This window comes from Jaculus jaculus, chromosome 4 (assembly GCF_020740685.1).
Source record: "Jaculus jaculus isolate mJacJac1 chromosome 4, mJacJac1.mat.Y.cur, whole genome shotgun sequence".
Taxonomy (NCBI): Eukaryota; Metazoa; Chordata; class Mammalia; order Rodentia; family Dipodidae; genus Jaculus; species Jaculus jaculus.
Window position 1 is genome coordinate 44,772,836 of NC_059105.1, and position 22,855 is coordinate 44,795,690.

The window sequence follows — 22,855 nt, forward strand, 5'->3', positions numbered from 1 at the left end:
CTGGCGCGCCCATTCTCTCCCTCTCTATCTGCTTCTTTCTCTCGCTGTCTGTCTGTCACTCTCAAATAAGTAATTAAAAAAAATTTAAAAAAAACTGTTAACAATGGCTCAAAATTCATGTGAAATCAAATTGATATGTAGAAATTTCCCTTTCCTGAACCAAGTAAAACTAAATTTAAAAAAGCAAATCTAAGTTGATGATTGAGATTAAAGACTTTAGCTAGTGTACTAACAAGTGTTCTGCTCCTATGATTAAACAGTTGAGTCTGGGTTACCTATGAACAAAGAAGTTTATTCACCTCCAGTTTTACAGTTTGCAGGACATGGTACTGGTCTGAGCTCTGGAAATGGTCTCAGTGTGAATGGCATCCTGGCCATGAGAATCTTACAGGGAGCAATCACATGGCCAGCCAGGAAGCCAGACAGGGAGTGGAGTGGAATCTGGTCAAAACCATGTATATTCTTTCTAAAGGAATACCTAGTCAACAACCTGAGTACTTCCCCCCATTCAGTGTCTCTTAAAGGTTCCACTGTGTGTGTGTGTGTATTGTGTGGTTGTGTACAGATATGTATAGATGCTTGTGCCCATATGTGAGCAGGTGGAGAGGCGAGAGGAGAACACCTAAATGTTGTTCATCCTTGTGTTTTCTAGAGACTCACGGAGCCCAGAGCTGCTATGTTTTGGTCAGACTGGCTTACTAGCGAGCCCCAGGACTCTCTGGTACCCACTCCCCACAGTACTACAGAGAGAAGTGTGCATGGCCACACCTCGCTGTGTTGGTAGCTGCTAGGGATTTGGACTCAGGGAAAATCAGACACTTTCACACCCTCGTGCTTGCACAGCAAGCACTCTTACCTGCTGAGCTACCTCTTTAGCCCCCTTCTGCTGCTTCTTTTTTTTTTTTAATTAATTAATTTATTTATTTGAGAGCGACAGACACAGAGAGAAAGACAGAGGGAGAGAGAGAGAATGGGCACGCCAGGGCTTCCAGCCTCTACAAATGAACTCCAGACGCGTGCGCCCCCTTGTGCATCTGGCTAACGTGGGACCCGGGGAACCGAGCCTCGAACCGGGGTCCTTAGGCTTCACAGGCAAGCGCTTAACCGCTAAGCCATCTCTCCTGCCCCCCTTCTGCTTCTTAACATTGCCATAATTAAGAACCAGTCTCTAAATATATGAAAAGACACCATCAAATCACGTCCAAACCATAGTTGTAAGTCTCTTGAATTATCATTGCTGCCTTCAACTAGTATTGATAAATGGATATACTATGATATTATACCTGGTCAGAAGTGAACATCATTTATTGGTAAGTGTGTGTGTATGTGTGTGTGTGTATGTGTGTGTTTTTGTCTGTCTGTCATATGGTCTCCATTGTTCAATGATTTTTTTTTTTTTTTTTTTTTTTTTGAGGTAAGGTCTCACTCTGGCCCAGGCTGACCTGGAACTTACTTTGTAGTTCCAGGCTGGCCTTGAACTCACAGAAATCCTCTCACCTCTGCCTCCCAAGAATTGGAATTAAAAGTATGCACCACCATACCTGGCCTAAATGTATTTATTTTATTTCATCTGGAAGATTTTTTTTCTTTAAAATTTTTTAAAATAATTTTTTTTATTGAAAGCTTCCATAATTATAAACAATATCCCATGGTAATTCCCTACCTCCTCCCACTTTCTCCTTTGAAACTCCACTCTCACTCATATCGCCTCAATAAGTCTGTCTTTTATTTTGAGGTCATCAAGTGGGAGAGAAGGAGAGAGAGAGAGAGAGAGAGATTGAGAGAGAGAGAGGGGGAATGGATGCACCCGGGCCTCCACTGCAATGGAACACCGATGCATGCACCACTTTGTGCGTCTATCTGGTTTTATGTGGGTACTGGGGAGTCAAATTCAGGTGGTTAGCTATTGCGGGCAAACTCCTTAACCACTGACCAATGTCTCTAGCCACTGTTCAGTGATTTTTAGCAATTTTATTGAGTCAGCTATAGCCAGTTGTGTTCTTGCATGCTGTCCATGTGATAGCACAGACATTGAGCAGTCTTTATATGGTAATCATCTGGTCAACCAAATGGTAATTATTCTTAAAAATCACCAACAGAGCATTTTTTAAATTGTGTTTGTTATTGTCTGGAGCAAATTTTACAAAATGGTTCAGGATGTAGTCACTTCTGTAATACTGAACCAAAATTTACTGAGTTCTTTCCGTTGTGTAAGACTTAGCATTGTAATGTGAAAGAAAAACTTAATTGAATCTTAGATTACTCATCCCAGTGGTTCTCATGTGGGTCATACCAAACGAATCATACGCCTTGTCCAGCTACAAAGAAGTTTCTGCCTGACTGCTAAATTTCCTGTGGAGACCCTGTGTGCTTTTATTTTATTTTATTATATTTTAAATGTGTGTGTGTGTGCGCGCACGCATGTGTCTGACAACACTTGTCTGTGCCTTCCTAGTGCTGGAAATATCAGTGTGCAAGTGTTCGTCACGCTCTGGGCATTTTTACTTGGATTCTGGGAATCAAACTCAGGTCTTCATGCCTGAGACAAGGCAAGCAGATTACCCCACTAAGCTATCTCCCCAGCTTTTTTTTTTTTTTTTTTTTTAAAGCAGTTAAGGAGAGTTTGAAATCTAATTTCACCATTTTTGTTGTATAAAAATCTGAGTAGGGGAAGGCGCTCAGTGGTCGAATGCCCCACGCTCTGGCCTTTATACCCTTCCCCCACCCCAAACAATCTGGTTCACGTAGGAAGTGACGGATGTGTCTATTCATTTTGTTTATTCAAAGAAAAAATGACTTTTTCTGAGGCTTAGGAAACGAAGCCTGCAGACTGGTGATTTGACATGCTGAGGGGCCTTCGAGTCTGCTTTAGAATCAGGGTCCCTCTGACCTTCCTTTGTTTCCCAGCCTTCCAGCCGAGCAAGAGGTTTCTTGGAAAGTTCCCTTGTTATCCTGACAGGATACACCGAAAGAAACAACTGCCTTTAGCCCTCTTGACACCAGCAGTGGGAGATGCACTCAAAATTGCCAGCTGTGCAGCCTGAGTTCTCCTCAGAATTGTCTCCTTGGTGAAGCCAGGACCTTGACTTACCCTGCAGGAAAGAATTTTAGCATGTCAGTCAGCCCGCTTGGGGTCTGTTGAATAAAGACAAGTGTGGTTTTATTAAAAAAAAAATTAGTACATGTTTAGATTTAAATGTGTGTGGGGAGAGAGGGCGAGAAAGAGAGCCTGATTTAAGAAAGTACACATCCAAGGCAAGGGTGACTGAACGCTTCTAAGAAGAACAGCATCATGGGGTTTTGGAGAGCTGCATGTATGGGCAAATGTTAATGGAGGGGAGATGATTTATGCGTAAAGGGGAGGAGATTACAATAATGCCAGGTTTATCCTAGAATTGCATTTATTGCTTTTTTTTTTTCTGTCCTTATGTGGGATTTTTCTAAATTTGTCATTTTGTCAGATGCATGATGGGAGCAGATAATCTTGCAAAGCTAATGATACGGAGACACCATTATGTAATGAAGCGAAGGGCAGGTAGGGTTCATCTCTGTTGGCCACAGCCCATTTTGGGTGGTCCTGCATTTTTTGTTTGTGTGGTCAGGTGGGCTCTGCGGCATGGTGGAGCTTGGAGCCACTGTGCATTAGCGTCTTCCCACCCCACCCCCAAGCTTATTTAGCCTTCCCCATTCTAACTGAAATCTCACTAACAAGACATTTAGCTTGGCTGCAGGAGGAAAGACTGAATGTTTTGGGGTGTACTTTTGTCACACGTATTTCTGCCCTTTGCTTTGGTCTCATAGAAGATCATGTACAACATGTCTGTTCTTGGGGAACAATAGACTTTGTCCCAGACTAGTATGTACAGTCCATTGCATTCTCCAATAATCATTCAATATTTTCATAATACTTCCCATTGCCACCCTTTCCATAAAGGAGCGGATAAGCTTCTGAATCCCGCGGAGCTGGAAGGCACCCACACTCCCGTGATTCTCTCCATGTTGTGACTGTTTCCTTTTACGTTCCTAAATTTGTATGTAAAGCCCAGTGGTGGGGCACACCTGAAACCCCAGCACTTGGATCATGTATTTAAGACCAGCCCAGGCCACACAGCAGGACCCTATCTTAAAACAAACAAACAGAACATGTTCATGACTCTCATCCTCTGTGTTAGAGCATAGATATGGTCACGCTCAGAGTCACCCTGCTAGCTGAGATAGGCCAGCACGCCCAGCCCCCCCCCTGTACTGCCCCAGTTGAAGCAACCTTGAATTATCTCTTTACTCTCTTATCTGCGTGCCTTCCTGCCTCACCCCAACCTCTGCCTCTTCAGTAAGTGAGGACAGAATGCCTCCTGCTGTCAAAGCATCCCAAAGCCACTGGGATTATGGTCTTGGGTCTTATCTGAGGCTGGGCCTCAACAGAGCAGCCCACTCCCCATTGAGAGACCTAAGGACCAGAGGCCTTTATCTCCCAACTCTCCATGACTGTCAGGTAGTTTGTACCCGGATACTCCCTTTCCCCTAGAATCTCATAGAAAGGACCACCATGCTTTTTTCTTTGCATTTCCAGTTGCCCTTTGGGCTTCCTTCCCTGCCACCTGTGGTGTGGGCTTCCAGCCGTCCTATCGCTGCTCCAGTTCCTAGAGTCCTTTTTTCCCGGCGCCTCGCCCCGAGCCAGCTTGCCGCTCCTCTCCTCCTTCACCCGCCACTGCTCAATTGGTCCTTGTCACTTTAGTCCAGTGGGTCTGCAGAGGGCTGCGGGAAATTTCCCTCTGTCTCTATCTTGGAAAAGGGAAAATAAGTTAGTACAATTCCAACCTTTCATCCGAAAGGTAAGATGTCTGTGTCTATGAGCACACAAATCACCCTTTCTTTTCTTTTACTATCAGGAAACAGTGTCTCTGGATTGTTGAATCTCTTTAATTAAAAAAAAAAAAAAACCCACAGGGATGGAGGGATGGTTTAGCACTTAAGGCATTTGCCTGCAAAGCCAAAGATCCAGGTTCAATTCCCCAGGACCCATGTTAACCAGATGCACATGGGGGTGCACGTGTCCGGAGTTCGTTTGCCGTGGCTGGAAGCTCTGGTGCGCCCATTCCCTCTCTCTCTCTCCCTCCCTCCCTCTCTCTTTCTCTGTCAAATAAATAAATAAATAAATAATACTGAAACACCAACAACAAAAAGAACCCCTCAGTTTCCCTTGGGGACAGACTGAAGTAGCCTAAAGTCAGAAGAGAAAGCATGATATTAAGTCTCAAGGCCTCTGACATGGAGAGAAGACAGAACTACTGTTCTCACATAAAAGTGACTTCTTTATTTAATTTCCCAGATGAGCATTTATAGGGACAGGAAAATTCTTTGATGTGTTCAGGAAATCTAACATGTCTGCCTATTTTCTTGTTTGGGCTGAGCTTGGTTGGACCTAATTTCAGTAGTCTGATCTGATATTAAAGTCCTCCTGTGCTCTACACCAATTTTATCAGTAATTGGCTCATGTGGCACAGTCCCCTAAAATGGAAGGTAGGGAAAAGTCTTGTCCCAATGTTAGATGCCCTTAAAATAAAAATCATCTGTACTTGAAATTTTAGTTCTTTTCATGGTTGGAAGTACTTATAGCATGTATCCTATCTTGTTTTATTATTTTTACTTACAAAGTGTTTAGCTAAAATCTTGGTAGTCCTCTAAAAAGTAGCGCCATACGTCCTAGAAATTTAAAGCTTGCTTTGGTCTAGGAAAGGCATACTTGTTTCAAAATGACACTTGGTTTTGCCACATCTTCCTGACATGCTGAGATGGAGGTAAATTTAACCACCTGTGCTATGTTACTCCTTTCCTTCCTCAAATGTGGTTTGTACTGAGCTGATTCCAGAAATTTTTGGGGGTCACCTGACCCACTCAGCCTGTTCCTTAGTACTATTAATAGTTTATGTTTCTTAAAATAATTTTAAAAATTTTGTTTTATTTTTATTTATTTGAGAGTGATAAGGAGAGAGAGAGAGAGAGAGAGAGAGAGAGAGAGAGAGAGAGAGGGAGAGAGAGAGAGAGAGGGAGGGAGAGAGAATGGGTGTGTCAAGGCCTCCAGCCACTGCAAAAGAACACCAGATCCATGTGCCATCTTGTACATCTGGCTTACGTGGGTCCTGGGGAATCAAACCTCAAACTGAGGTTCTTAGGCTTCATAGGCAAGCATTTAACCACTAAGCCCCTTCTTATAATAATTTTTATTGAGAACTTTAATTCCTAAAGGTTGTGTGTGTGTGTGTGTGTGTGTGTGTGTGTGTGTGTGTGTGGTTTTCCAAGGTAGGGTGTCACTTTCATGCAGGCTGACCTGGAATTCACAATGTAGTCTCAGGGTGGCCTCCAACTCATAGCGATCCTTCTACCTCTATTTCCCGAGTGCTGGGATTAAAGGCATGCGCCACCACACCAGGCAAAGCTTTGTTTTAGACTTTCTATGTCCTGTTCATCAGGATTCTCTGGAGGCACAACACTGTTAGAATGAGAGGTAGAGGGATGGCTCAATAGCTCAAGACGTTTGCTTGAAAAGCCTGCCAGACTGGGGTTCAGTTCCCCTTCACCCCTTTAAAACCAGATACACAAAGTGACATATGTGTCTGTAATGCCTTTGCAAAAGCTAGGGATTCTTGCACATTCATAGTTTCTCTCCATGCTCTCTCCCTCAAATCAACAAACAAAAATGTATTTTAAAAGAGGATAGAATAAATATGTCTGACAACAGAGGTCTTTTGGATTAGTTTACAGGAGACGAGCTGGGCAGTCCAGCTGTCTGTAGGCTGGAATGCTGAGGAACCTGGTAACTAGAAGGCGCTGTGTGACTCAGCAGTCCCAGTCTTGACTGAAGCCTGAGAGGATTCCTAGAGAGCCGCTGGTCTTCAGTCCACACTGGAAGGCTGATGAGCCCCAGTTCCAGAGTGTACGAAGCATAGCGGAAACAGGGTAGCTGCGCGTGTGAATGAGTACTGACAGAGGCCCGGTTAAGAAGAACAGGGCTGGAGAGATGGCGTAGCGGTTAAGCGCTTGCCTGTGAAGCCTAAGGACCCCGGTTCGAGGCTCGGTTCCCCAGGTCCCACGTTAGCCAGATGCACAAGGGGGCGCACGCGTCTGGAGTTCGTTTGCAGAGGCTGGAAGCCCTGGCGTGCCCATTCTATCTTTCTCCCTCTATCTGTCTTTCTCTCTGTGTCTGTCGCTCTCAAATAAATAAATAAAAAAATTTAAAAAATATTAAAAAAAAAGAACAAAGCAGGACGTGGCAGGGGGCGGCAGCCAGGCGCAGGCAACCTGGTTTCTGCAAGTGTCTTTCCCTGTAGTCCACCAGTGGACTGGACACACGCTGGAAGAAGGACTTCCGTCACTTAGTTCCTTTTAGAATCAGCTTCACAGATCTGCCAAAGAGGCCTGTTTCTTACTTTGATTCCTGATCTGATCAAGCTGACGACAGAATTTAGCCAGCACTCATGCATCTAGCAGCATGTCAGTGTTTTTGATAATCTACCTCCAGGGCAGGCATTGCCAGGAGGAAATCAGAGCTTACGCCACATAAAAGCACTCATGTGTTTCCAGGATGGAAAGATTTTGGTTGATGTAAACTTAATTGTATCCGAGGAAATTTTGAGATCAGAATAATGTAGGTTAACATGTAGCATAGTGTTTAGAGGAATGATTTTGAAGATCACACCCCTCTATCAGAATACACAATCAGCTATTTAAAAAACACCATGAATTTGGACAAATTACTCGAACTCTTTAAGTCTTAGCTAAAATAATACCAGTGCTGTAGTTTATTTTATTTGTAGGAATTTGCATATCGTAGGCATTCAAAAATTATTTAGTTTTAGCAATGAGACAATTTGGAATAATTTTTAGACCTATAATCCAGTGTAAAATAAATAAGGAATAAGATAATACTATATTTGGATTTTGTACACTTTTGAAAATACTTTTAAAAAACTTATTTATTTCTTTTTTAAAGGAGAAATAGAGAGTAAGAGAGAGAATTGGCACACCAGGGCCTCAGCCCCTGCAATTGAACTCGAGATGCTTTAGCCATCTAATGGGCATGTGTTACCTTGTGCTTGCCTCACTTTTGTGCATCTGGCTTATGTGGGATCTGGAGAGTCAAACATGGGTCCTTAGGCTTTGCAGGCAATTGTCTTAACCTCTAAGCCATCTCTCCAGTGCAAAAATACTTTTTTTTCTTGTTTATGTTTTCAATGTTAATATTAGCAACCTCTACATTTTCACATTAAAGTTCTGTTAAGTTATTATAGTCTTGGTCCTATTTATTAGGTACTTTACTTAGAAAAAACTGAAATATTGAATCATATTACATACAAACCATGGTGTCTACTAAATTTACTTTTTGATATTGCACTGTGACCAAAGGACTAAAGTCTGAAAAAATTGGACTTTACAGTGCATTTCTAGCTTAGCCTCTTCAGGTGTTATGCATGAATTTAGGCTAGAATTTTAGTTTATTTAGAGTCATCAGGTTAATTTGATGAACATAAAACTTGGATGTTCCACTATTGTTGCTAGGCCAGCATTGTACCACTGAGCTACATCTTTAGACTAAAAGAAGCATTTTCTGGTGGACCTATGTTAGTCTTAGACTTGCCTTCTCATGTGGTTGCTTTTGGCTTTCTATTGGGACCACTGCTTTGACCTCATAGTGTTGGAGGCTTAGCCTTTCCTTTCAAAACCATGGTTGCATAATAATTCTTCTTAATTTCTTAGCTGAGATGAGATTGAGATATTCACACAAAATTCCCAGAAGCATCATCATACTTAGGCTTGGAAACTAAACAGTGTCATGAATCTTGCTTATCATGCTTACAACTTATCTGAATTTTAAGATCCATACAGTCTGAGGAAGGGTTGGGGAATAGTCCCACCTCCAGAGTTGCAAATTTACCATTATCACTTACCAGCAGGCACTCTTTGTGGTGGAGGATGCTGTGTGTGTTGTGCTGGGCCTGGCATGAGGTTGCACTGTAGTTGCTAAAATTTTCACTGGTGCTAAACAGAGATGGGCTTTCAGTGAAAGAACACAAACTGGCCAGGGCGCTAGGTCAGGCATTTGAGAGGGTCAGGTGAAATAGTGGTTTCAATGGATTGGGTGTTACTGGGATGGATCAATGGCTTAAGGAAGGACTACAAAAGGCAAGGACAGTTCATTACCATTACAAGGTGAAAGGTAAAGTTAGACCTCCTTAGAACCACAAGCTCTAATTTTATAATTTTTTAAAATTAATTAATTTATTTATTTATTTTATTTGAGAGCGACAGACACAGAGAGAAAGACAGGTAGAGGCAGAGAGAGAGAATGGGCGCGCCAGGGCTTCCAGCCTCTGCAAACGAACTCCAAACGCGTGCGCCCCCTTGTGCATCTGGCTAACGCGGGACCTGGGGAACCGAGCCTCGAACCGGGGTCCTTAGGCTTCACAGGCAAGCGCTTAACCCCTAAGCCATCTCTCCAGCCCGATAAGCTCTAATTTTATTATGGAGGACAAAACAAGGTTTTGGATCAAACCCAGGATTTCAGCATCAAAATATCAGTGATTTTGGGGAATATGGAGTTTCAATGGGCAAATCTGGAGGGGTTCCAGGTTTTTGTGTGCTTAGAGAAGAAACAGCATGGTTGCAGCAAAAGCAGTTTATTAGGAAAAGAAATGCTTCCAAGGGGAAGCGGTAGAGCAGAGAAAGAAAGTTTAGCAGCACAAATGCCCATCTGCTGATCAGGTTTACGTCACATTGCCGGGGCTTTTCCATCAGCCCACAGGACAGCGTTGCTGCTCCGACAGGAGAAGATCTATATGCTGTTAGGGTTCCAAGTAGAGGTTCTGGGACACAGTTTCTTTGGGGTAGGGAAACAGGAAGTTTGTTTTATTAAAGGTTCAGAGCACAGTAGTTCAGGAAGGAGGGAGGTTTTCAGAGGACAGTTAGTGTGGTAGGGTTTGGGGATACAGGAAGTCCTCCCAGCTTGTTAACTCCAACTTTTAGGTTTTTGTCCATTTTAACAAAGAATTGAGGAAGCACACTCTGAGAAGGGCAGATTGTGAGCTATGAGATTCATTGAGGGACAAATTGGAATCCAAGGGGGAGCTAGGAAGACTCAGGCCAGAAGGGAATTCTCCTTGCCTGGCTGGAAAGGGTTGGGGGGACAGACAGCAGAGGGCCTCCATCACAGACGCAGAGAAATCTCCGGGCGTGGGGGGGTGGCCGGGCTATAAACACCCACGTGGAGGAAAAAACACGAGAGCCTGGGCCAAAAGATGCAGAAGAAACGCACCACTCACACACACTCCCAGCAGGGAATGGGAGCTCAGCTCTTCACCTGTACATAGAAGGGAGCTAAGAGATTAGATAGTGAAAGGCCCAGCGTTTACTGGAAAATAACACAGCGAGAAGGCACCTAAAACCAAGGCAGAGAAGTGTCCCTACAGAGAAGAAATTTTACTCCCTTCATAGCAAGCCTAGGAAGGGGAGAGCTTAGCAAATGGGGCATCAAGGAAGTCGAGAGTTACCACACACATGGCAGACCCAGAGTTTAGAAGGAAATCATACACGTAACAAAGTCTGAAAGCATCCGCAAACAAAATACATGTAAGAGGCAAGCAGGAAGGCTGGAGAGATGGCTTAGCAGTTAAGGCGCTTGCCTGCAAAGCCAAAGGACCTCAGTTTGATTCTCCAGTAACCCACGTAAACCAGATGCACAAAGTTCGTTTGCAATGGCTGGAAGCCCTGGCGTGCCCATTCTCTCTGGCTCTCTCTCTCTCTCTCTCTTTCTCCCTTTCAAATAAATGAAAATAAAATATTTTTTCTTTTAAAGAAAGAAGCAGGAAATATCTAGGCAAGTAACAAGAGCCCTTCTCTCCCCCTTTCAGGCTTGGGTGGGCGGGGCTTACGCACTGGTGTTGAGCCGAAAGACTTTGGTCAAGATCGGAGAAAGATGATTCAAGACTCATACAAGTGGCAGACCCCTTTCCATGACGCAGGTGTCCAATTAGGATAGACCTTGTCACCAGACTCAGGCATGTAAAGGACAGACCTGAATGGTTTGTGTACTCGGGGCGGACACAGAAAAGGCTAGCCCACCTCAGTGGTCCAGACTGGGGAAGAAGTAGGGGGCGCGGGGATTGAGAAATTGCTTGTAGCCATTATGGACGAGACTGGATCAGACCCGGAGTTCTTGTTTGGCCCGAGCAGGAGGGGTGGCATCTTCCTGTTCTGTCTTTGGCTTCTGTTTCTAACTGCCTATTAAAGAAAATCTTTCTTACTCCTTCAACAAGACAGGCAGGAGAGTGCTCTGAAAACTGCGAGAGGGAGGGGATAAGGGAGGAATACCGTGTGAGAGGTGACAGGAACAGGGGAGAGAGAGAGAGAAGAGCAGTGAAGGAAGGAAGGTGCATGAAGAGAGAAAGAGAGTCAGTGAGAGGAATGGGGCACACGCATCTTGTGAAAGCCGGATATGTCTGTGTGAGCCAGCTCTGGGAAGATGAAGATAGAAGAATTTCCAGGGATTGGTGGACAGCTAGTCTATCCAAATTGGTGAGTTCCAGGTTCAGTGAGAGACTCTTTCTCAAAAAAGTGAGGAACAGGGGGATCAAAGAGGATAATGAATGTCAATTTCGGGCCTCCATGTGCATGCATATATTTTCATATTTGTACCTGTACACACAGGTGTGCACCCCCACATACATGTGATCCAACACATACACACCTCCCCTTTCACAATTATATGTCATATGTCACCTTTGAATGCTCTAGAAAACCTCTTAGCCTGTGCTCTGAGAAAGCCAGTTTTACTTGGTATCAGCTGGGAGTGGTGTGGGGGAATATTTTACTTGGTTTCAGCTGTGGGTAGGCTAGGGAGAGGATGTTGATTCCCAGCCTTCCTTTCCTGCTAATATGTGTTGCAGATTTTGTAATTTTGTAAGGCTTTACCAAGGCCTTCCAGATCTTCTCTGCCTTATTCTTCTTCCCTCATCAGAACTCTTAAGAAGGTGGACATTTCAACTCTAGCAGGTTGACCTTACAGAATCGAGAGCCCTATTTGGGAAGAAGTGTGTTTACAGATGGAGACATCTGAGTCAAAACACTTGAAAATCCCAAGTCCACATATTACCTTGATCTTGGCTTTTCACCTTTTTCAAACCTTTATTGGAGAATATAGAACAGTATGTAACAAAACAACCCCTGCATAACACATCCCCCACTGCCAGAACAAGGGAGAAATTAGAATGTAAAATAGTGGGAGAACTGCTGGATATGCACAGCAAGCAAAGGGAAGAGGCGTTTAGCAAAAGGTCCCAGCATGAGTTGAAAGAGGATATGCAGCATGGATTCTGAGGACACCAGCAGGAATCGAAAGGGGATATGCAGCATGGATTCTGAAGACACCAGCAGGAATTGGAAGGGGATATACAGCATGGATTCTGAAGACACCAGCAGGAATTGAAGGGGTATGTGTAGCATGGATTCTGAAGACGCCAGCAGGAATTGGAAGGGTGTATGCAGCATGGATTCTGAGGACACCAGCAGGAATCGAAAGGGGATATGCAGCATGGATTCTGAAGACACCAGCAGGAATTGGAAGAGGATATGCAGCATGGATTCTGAAGACACCAGCAGGAATTGGAAGAGGATATGCAGCATGGATTCTGAAGACACCAACAGGAATTTAAATAATACATGCAGAATGGATTCTGAGGAAAATAGCAGGAAGTGAAAGAGGATGTGCAGCATGCATTCTGATGGTGCTACCATGATTGGAAGAATATGTGCTGAACTGGATTCCAAATATACTAGCAGGAATTGAAAGCATATGTGGAACTGGATTGTAAAGGTGCTAGTTCAAGTGGCAAAGACAATCAAATTAGATGAGGGAAGATTTACTGCTGAGATAATTTTACTTGATACAGGATGTCAATAAACCAGCTATCTGACAAGATGTTAAGAAATGAGGAAATAGCTTTCTGTGGTTGTTTCTTGGAAACCTGTAAAGTGTGACAGTCCCTGCTGCAAGAAATAAAAGCACAGAACTTCTATACTTTTCCACCAGGAAGCAATCCAAAATCTCAGAGAATCTTAAACAGGGTTTCCTCTATGAAGGCAGAACACCATTAGGTATATTCTGTGGAAGGAATTAGAGGAAACTCTTTGCCAAGGCCAAGTGGATTCTAGTTTCCACTTGAGACACAAGTGCACTTTCTGTTTTACAACAATGACGGCAACAAACACAGTATGGGAAGTCTGCAAACTCACTCACAAGTTTGCTTGAACCATGAGAACTGAGGTTACAGAGCAACCAATGAATCCCAACTCAAGAAAGATACACATCTTCAGGGAGAGATGGGAGTCAGTGGTTTCTTACATGGAATGGCTGCCACAAGACACCACCTGACAAACACCTAGGACAAACAGCACTTTAGTGTTGGGAGAGAGGAAGGAGAAGGAGAAGCCCTCTCTGAGGTGTGGAACAATGGAAAGTCATGACATTGCTGGTGAAGGAAAAACTAAGACAGAGCAATCCTACTCTAAAACAGTCTCCATTCTAAACACAAGGCAACAATAGAAAATTTCTATGCCTGGGCATACAAGATTGCAAGGGGCACAAATAGAAATAATTTTAAGAGTCAAACTAGTAAATACAACCTGGCTCAGATATGGTATTGATGGGACTCATAAGCAGGAAATTCCAAACAATTATGATTACAGCAATAGAAATGGTAGACAACATTCAAAATCAAGTAGAAATTATAAGAAAAATCGAACGTAAATGATAAAAATAAAAAAAGCACAGTAAATGAGAAGATGATAGGTTAATGAGTTAATTGTGTGATGGAACAAAGGATCCAAGAACTGTGGGACAATGTGAAATGCCAAATATATGTGCACTAGGAATCTTAGAACAGGGGTTACATGAAACAAGACACATTTGCAAAAATAATAGCTGATATTAGTCTAAAGTTAGTGATATACACTAAACCAAAGAACACCTAATAATATAAAAATAAAACATACACACACACACACACACACACACTCACATATCTCTAGACATACCATATTCAAAGTACTGTAAACAATTTGACAAAAAGGAAATCTTGAGGGAAGCCAGAGGATAAGACATTGTGCCTAGAAAAGAACAAATGTACCAAGCCATAATCCTTGTTTAGAAATGACATGAACCAGAATTCAATGGCATAATGTCTACGTGTGCTGGAAAACTTGTTTGTCATAGCTGTATGGAGCCCGGTGATAAAGTGGTATTATTGTGGTTGTGTGCCCAGTGGTGCCAATAGAAAGTATTGTTGCAGAACTGGGGTCACCAAGTATAAGGGGGACAAAATAAACCTGATATAACAGAAGGTGGGTGGTCTACTTACCTCCAAAAAATAAGATGGATGACTATTGTAATGAACAAAGGTCACATTGGAAACCAGGCATGTCTGATCATAGGGATTTGTGGAGCTAAAATATAATGTTTCCAGGACAAAACATGTGAGTAGTCGAAACAGTATTTTACAGTGAATACAATCAAACAAAGAAAGGAGAAGTGATGACTAGGAATCTCAGAGCAGCCAATGCAAAAGCAAAACAAAAAGCCACCGAACCACAAAAACACATCATAATAATCACAGTGCCCTGTTCCGTTCACAGACTGGAGCCACGCCCCGGACCCAGAGCCCCTGGAAGGAAGGGGAGGCCTGATTCCCATGATGATAGTCTGACGCCAATAGCACTTGTAAGAGCAACACCTTCCCTAGGCTCGTCTTGCCCAAAGAGACTAACGACCATTCACTTGGATAATCATATAATTTAGGAAGTAGATTTATGGGTATTATCTGGGTTGTGATTGTAATCTAAGTATTTTGTTAGAGTTTGTACAAATAGAGTTCAAGTGCTTGTCGAGTCATAACATCACCATGGCCATATTCTGTTATAGTAGGAGTCTGTGTGTGTTAGGCAGGATAATGGCTGTATGGATCCTAATGATGTCCTAATACCTAGAATACATGAAGATAGTTCTACAGCAAAGGAAAATTCAGGCTTATTCTACTCTGAGTGGTGCATCCAAGTGAGAGTGGAGGAAAGAAGGGCTTTGGAGCAGTAGGATCCTCACGTACCAGTTCTAGCTGTGGCTCCTAGCTGATAGCCCAGATTTTTTTTTTTTAAATTTTTATTTATTTATTTGAGAGCGACAGACACAGAGAGAAAGACAGATAGAGGGAGAGAGAGAGAATGGGCGCGCCAGGGCTTCCAGCCTCTGCAAACGAACTCCAGACGCGTGCGCCCCCTTGTGCATCTGGCTAACGTGGGACCTCGGGAACCGAGCCTCGAACCGGGGTCCTTAGGCTTCACAGGCAAGCGCTTAACCGCTAAGCCATCTCTCCAGCCCCCCCCCCTTTTTTTTTTGAGTTGGCTTCTACTGGTTACATCACAAATACACTCTTGAGAAGCTCATGACAGTGGCACTTCTTAAAGGCCGCTGCTTTATTTCATCTTATTGAGCAGCTATCAGCCAACTTTGCTCCACTTTGGAAGGGTTCTCCTGGCAGCTTTCTGTCTTTTACCGCCTACCTTACTCTTTGCAGATTCCAGTAGGAAAATGTTTGAAACATCATTGCCGTTCTAGAGGTCCAGAGGTTTCATTACGTCAGCAGCCTGTTCATCATCTCTACTGAGCTTTTGTTCACTCATATCCACTTTCCTCTTATGTTCCCTGGATGGTCTAATCAAAGTATCAACTGGTATAGGTCTGTGCTATCCAGTATGGTAGCATTACCTACAAATGACCATTTGAATTTAAGTGCTTTAAGAGAAAATGAAGCTCGATTTTGTTAGGCATAGTAGCTACATTTTGTGTGCTCAGCAGCCACGTGCCCCGCGTTGGACCATGCAGGAATAGTGCCACTGCGGAAGGCACTGCTGCCCAGCACTGTCATGAGAGCTGGTGACTTGTGAGAATGTAGTGATTTGTCAGATGCCTTAAATTCTTCACTACTGGGCTGGAGAGATGGCTTAGCGGTTGAGTGCTTGCCTGTGAAGCCTAAGGACCCCGGTTTGAGGCTTGATTCCCCAGGACCCACGTTAGCCAGATGCATAAGGGGGCACATGCGTCTGGAGTTCCTCTGTAGAGGCTGGATGCCCTGGCACGCCCATTCTCTCTCTCTCTCTCTAACAGCTTCTTTCTCTCTCTGTCTGTCACTCTCAAATAAATAAATTAAAAAAATAAAAATAAAAACAAAACAACAACAACAAAAAATTTTTCACTACTTCCCAACAGAGAAAAGAGAAAAGAGTTATACACAAATTAAGCTTTAACAGACATGGTAGTCCCCCTAAGTCTCCCAAATTTGGGTTTACTTGTTATGCTAGGTTGTAAATTCAAATGCACAAATATCCTTTTTACCATAGTATCCATTAAAAGTGAATAGTTCACATTGTTTGTGTCCTTTACTCCTGACACCTGATGTGTTCTGTGTCTCACCTAACTCGAATAGTGGCACTGTGAATTAGACATGATTCCTATTCTGCCAATAAGGCAACTGAAGCCCAGAAAATATGAGTAGCATGTCTCAGATCTCATAGTGAATGGTCAAGGTGGATGCAGTTGGTGACAGATGTAAGTTGGTTCACATCATATGAAATTCTATTGAAAGGATTTTTGGTTTCTGTGTAAATCTCTTCTCTTGAAATGTTTTCTTTTCTGTCATTGTCATGGAAATTACTTCCAGAAGACAAAATTTACAAAAATTTTAATCTTGCTAACAAAAAGCAGTCATTTATAGTATGAATGTTACCAATACATTTCCTTATTTTCATATTTTTTCAGTTGAATGTGCAGACATACACTTAAATAATAACACGTGGGAAGGGCCGAGTCTTTGCAGATCTGAGATGTGCACTGTTCCTCAGTACAGATGACATGTGACAGCTTGAGCAATAAGGCGGTTTCTCATTCTCAGAGGACCCTTTTGTTGGTGGATGCTTTGTGTTTCAGCTTACTTAACTACCCCTGACAATCTGTTTCCTATCTGTTCTAGCATGCAGAAGAGTTTTCTTTTTTTTTAAGAAGACAGATTTTTCTTCTAACAACCATTATTAAAAAGTTGCTTTTCTGATGGACTTGTTGCCTACCAGCTTTTTAGCAAGCTGAATCAAATGAGCTTTCTGCTCTTATTTTGCTGCCACTGGCATCCAGAGCAACACAGAAAATATGAAGGAAAGGGAATTTAAAATAGAAATTATTAGTGAGGCACACACAGCTTCAGCAGCTGCTGTTACAAGGGTATCGTCCAATACCAACACCGACACACACCCATGGGGTTTATTTTCCAATTCAGTCTTGAAGGGAATTTACAATAGTGAATATCTATGGCAGTTGAGGCTGGCTAAGATTTAGATGACCCATTTCCCTTATCTAATGAATTCAGGTCCTGAAAACTGCTAAAGCTTTAAACTGACAAAACACCAAGAGAGTTGATGGGAAATTCAAAGACAGCTGGCAAGGATTCGGAGCCTCTGGAGTGTAGCTCGGGAAGCTGCAAACTTACACAGCTGCATGACTGTCAAAATGAAGATTCCAGAAAAAAAGATAGTCAAAATATTGCTATTAGATGAAGAGCTTTATGCCTACAACCTTTGCTCCATAGAGAACAGTCTTCATTTTAAATAAAGAATACATATGGTATTTTACATTTATCTCCACTTTGCCAAGATAAAATAAGGGAGAAAGCTTTCATCTCCATCAATGTAGGTTTAAAAATTCCAATTAAGCTGGAAGAGTATCTGTTTCTTTAAAAAAAATGATTAAATTTTATTCCTCGAAATAAAACCATGTTGATGTGGCTTCTTTTCTCAAGTCATCACTTTTCAAGACCTTGGTCTTGAGAAATCATGAAGATAAATTGGCATTTTATTTTATTATATGTAGTGAGAAGCTTGTCAAGATGTTTCTGATGACAGTACACAATAAATTATTACATACAGAAGTAAGTGAAACACTGGGCCTGGCATTTTGGGGCAATAAACTGTATCATCAGTTATAACTTTATACCTGGCTTTTAAGCAAAACAAAACCCAAACTGAGTGGCATTTATAACATAATTGAAGTCCTGACAGGAAGATAGCTGAACATTAAAGACACAGATGCTGAACTATAATTATAAGGTTTATTGCATATATGAAACCTAAAATATTTGGCTACATTTCCAAGGGATTCTAGTTATGTCCATTTATAGTGCCCAGCACAAACCTTACTGAAACAATTTAATTGAGGATCCAGGGGTGTAGGCCAATGATAGAGTATATGTTTAATAAGCATGAGGTTCTGGCTCAATACTCAGCAACAAAACAACAAAACTGTGTATAATTGACTTTTATTTTATAAGGAATTTGTGAGCTGTTTGTTAGCACTTTCATTTAAAATTATTTTACATTTTCACTTTTATGAGCCTTTGAAGGCACAACAAAGGAATACATCAAAAATTAAAATAAAATATATTTGTAGGTAGCTACACACCTGCATGGCTCCCAAGACTCAGGGGGAAGAGCCTGCAAGGGCTCCTCTTTGTTTCTGCATGACTAGTAATGCTGAATGATTCCTCATTCCAACCTACCAAGTGCTTTTGAAAGTGTACTGATTGAGTTGGGCATGGTGGCGCACACCTTTTATCCCAGCACTTGGGAGGCAGAGGTAGGTAGATCACCATGAGTTCAAGGCCACTCTAAGACTACATAGTGAGTTCCAGGTCAGCCTGGGCTAGAATAGAGTAGGGTCTTACCAAAACCAAAAATCAAAAGGTGCATTGATTCCCATATACATGCTTTCTTCCCTGTGAGGTAATGAGCCCCTTGTCATCACAAACCAGGTCTTATTCTCTTCAGCACTGGATAGTCCAACAACTCAGTGATGTCATTAAAGAAAGATAGCTGTCCCCACCTTCTGCTCACCATCTATCTTGATGAGATCATCTTGTAGTTGGATCTTACAGGATCATTGCTTTCAGCCTTGAGTGCTATAGCTACATCTGTTCTCAAGTTCCAGGTACAGGAGAGAGCAAGAGTGCTTTTCCCAAATCATGGGGTAACAGTATTTTCTTTTCAGTCTGGTGTCATTGTTTAGATTTGGGTCAGTAAGTGTCACTAGGGAAATGCTATGCATTAATTGACAGAGATCAGGTAGGGTTCCTTACTCAGTTATGGGCAAGAGATACGCCATATTATAATGTACTAAAATATTAAGGGATAACTTGTGGTTATGGGATCTTTTCCTCTAAGTGCAATGAAACTTTACAGAGGTGCTATAAAAATAGAAGTTCATCACCCACTGTTAAGGCCTACTAAAATGTAAGTTTTTAGGACCAACATTTCTTAAGCTTATTTGACTGGGAACTCTTTGTTCTTAGGTACGATAGTTTGAGAAATGCTGATGTACAAGATTAAATTCAAATTTCATTATCCACTTATCTGTTTATGTGTGTATCAATTTGGTCTTTTTATAGAGCTCAGAATGTCCTTGAGCTATGTGGACCAGGCTAGTCTCAAAGTCTCTTGCTTCAGCCTCCCACAATGTGGAGACTGCTGGAGAGTGTCACCATCTCTAGCTTTAAAATTTCTTCCTGAAACGCTTTTGTGCTATGACTGTGACTCAGAACTACACTAGTACTGTAGTCCCATCTAAGTTAAGGCATAGGAATAATGACCTTATTGCTTTTCCCATAACTTACCATGCTTATTGGTATTTCAAATCCTGTATCAGCTGTCTACTTGGTCAGCAGGCTTTCTACTCTGAGTGCCTCCTTTTCCTTCAAAGTTCAGACAAAGGAACCATCTCCTTGGGAGTCTTTCCTCTATCTACTGCTCCAGCATCTTGAGCATCATTCTTTTCTTGTTTTCCTATATAATATTGTGGCTGTTTATTACCAGTTTTCTACACTATGAAGGATTTGAAAAGAGAGTTTTTGTCTTATCCATTTCTGTAGCATTAGGATTTGTCAGAGGGGTGGTATAAAATATCTGTTCAGTTGAGTTGCTTATTAATATGTTTTTAAAAATTAACATTAACCCATTCTCCTACTTTTATGATCACAAATATTGAATATTTCAAAAGATAACTGTAAAGTCTTTTTTCCCCTGCTGCCTGGAATAGGAGTTCCTGAGCCACTATGAGAATGTGATTTATTACCTGACTTCACACTAGTTCTCAAAGTTCAAAATCATCAAGACAGTTGTAAACTTTTTACAGAAACATAATTAAAAAGAAGAAAGATTGAGAACATACATTGAAAATGGGGAATATCTATATAGTTGAAATACTATTCTTGGTCTCTACCAATATCTGCTTTTTGTGGACACTAATATGTCAGCACTGATTTGTAAATGGAAAAGTTTGCAAAAAAACTGTTTTCAAGCTTGTCAAAGCCCTTAAATTATTTAGGTTAATTGCAGATTTAGCAAACAAATTGCAGATTTAGCAAACCAAAAGGTTTTTTTTTTGTTTATTTTAATATATTTATTTGAGAGTGACAGAGAAAGAGGCAGATACAGAGAGAGAGAGAGAGAGAGAGAGAGAGAGAGAGAGAGAGAGAATGGGTGTTCCAGGGCCTCCAGCTGCTGCAAACGAACTCCAGACGTGTGCGCCCCCTTGTGCATCTGGCTAACGTGGGTCCTAGGGAATGGAGCCTCGAACCAGGGTCCTTAGGCTCCATAGGCAAGTGCTTAACTGCTAAGCCATCTCTCCAGCCCTTTAAAAGTTTTTTTTTTTTAAATTAACATTTTAAAGGTGGGGACTGCTACTCAATGGTTAGAGAGTTTGTCATAGTGAGCATGGGGGCACCCGTGTGAACTGTGAGATGATATGAGTGTGTAGTCCAAGCACTAGGGCGGCCAATACAGGAAGATCCCCGAGACTTGTTGGCCAGCTTGTCTGGCCAAATTGGTGAGTTCCGGGTTTAGTGGAAGCCCTGTACCTGCCTAAATAAGTTAGGTAAGTGATTGAGGAAAACCTGCAATACTGACCTCGAACCTACACTCAAGTGCACCTATACACATACACACAAGAATGCACATGTAAAAAATTGAAATTTTAAAATGATATATAAAAATTTAAAAAGTCCTCATTTGCATGGAACTATGCTTTATTTTCACTCCTGCTAAACTCCTTCTTCTCAATTCATCCTTCAAGGTTCTCTTTTGCCCCCTAGCTTTACCCCACTCTGCTTCGTGGCCTCCATAAGTTGAACACTGTACACACTCCTGGTGTTTGATGTTCTCCCTCACCAGAGCCCAGAAACCATGGAGCCAAATGGCCAATGACCATGGACTAAAACCTCTGAAACTTGGCTGGAGACATGGCTTAGCAGTTAAGGTCTTGCCTGCAAAGCCTAAGGACCCATTTTCAACTCCCCAGAACCCAAGTAAGCCAGAGGCACAAATTAGCACATGCACCTGGAATTCATTTGCAGTGGCTAGAGGCCCTGGCACACTAATTCTCTCTCTAATAAATAAATGCAAGTAAAATATATTTTAAAAAGAAAAAGAATAGAGTCTAGCTGGGTGTGGTGGCACATGCCTTCAATTCCAGCACTTGGAAAGCAGAGGTAAGAGGATCACCATGACTTCAAGACTACCCTGAGCCTGGGCTAGAGTGAGACAACTTTGATCCTCCCCCCCCCCCCAAAAAAAAAACAACAGGGCTGGAGAGATGGCTTAGAGGTTAAGTGCTTGCCTGTGAAGCCTAAGGACCCCGGTTCGAGGCTTGGTTCCCCAGGTCCCACGTTAGCCAGATGCACAAGGGGGCGCATGCATCTGGAGTTCGTTTGCAGAGGCTGGAAGCTCTGGCGTGCCCATTCTCTCTCTCTCTCTCTCTTTCTATCTGTCTTTCTCTCTGTCTCTGTCGCTCTCAAATAAATAAATAAATAAATAAAATTTAATAAAACAAAACAAAACAAAAACAAACAAAAGCCTCTGAACACCCCCCCACACCATGTGTGTGTGTTTTGTTGTGTTGGGGATTGAATCTAGCACAAGCTAGATAAGTGCACTACCACTGAACTATATATCTTCACCCCTTTTTTTTCCTCTTTAAGTTGGTGTACTCAGGTATTTTGTCACAATATTCCACCATAAAGTAATACAGCATTCAAAGTCCATCTAGCCTTTTAAAATGCACACTATTGTATTGTTACATAAGTAACCCAACTGAGCAGTAGCTGGAGAAATTCTTATCCTTATCTGATTGTAATTTAATTCCCATTGATCAATCTTTTCCCTTCTCATCCTTTACCCAGTCTCCCCAGCTTCTGGTAGCCACCATTCTACTTCCAACTTCTGTAACATCATCTTTTTTAGATTTCATGCATGAGTGAGATCACAAGACACTTCTGTCTCAACATCTGGCTCATTTCACATAAAGTAATGATCCCAGTTCTATCCATGCTGTGGGGGTTTTGACATGTGAAGGGATTTCATTCTTATGGCCAGTTTCTAGGGTGTGTGTGGTGTTCACCAGACCTGGACGTGTTTAATGCTTTTTCTAACAATATATGGGATTACACATCTTGTTGTTACATGAACTTACATATGGAGGATGCTTCCTTATTTTTATCATTTACTTAATGCAACCCAGCATTGATTTCAGAATGTTCTTCTTTTAACTATTCCTTAGTCAACAGATGCCTCGGACTCACTGTAGATGGGAAGTAGTGGAGATGAATCCCTTAGTGGGTATGCCCAGACCAAACAGCCTGTTAGTTCTTGCTACTCATACTGCGAGGCTGTTCTGTCCTTTCTGCCTGAGATATATGTCCATGTCCCCCCACATCCTTGC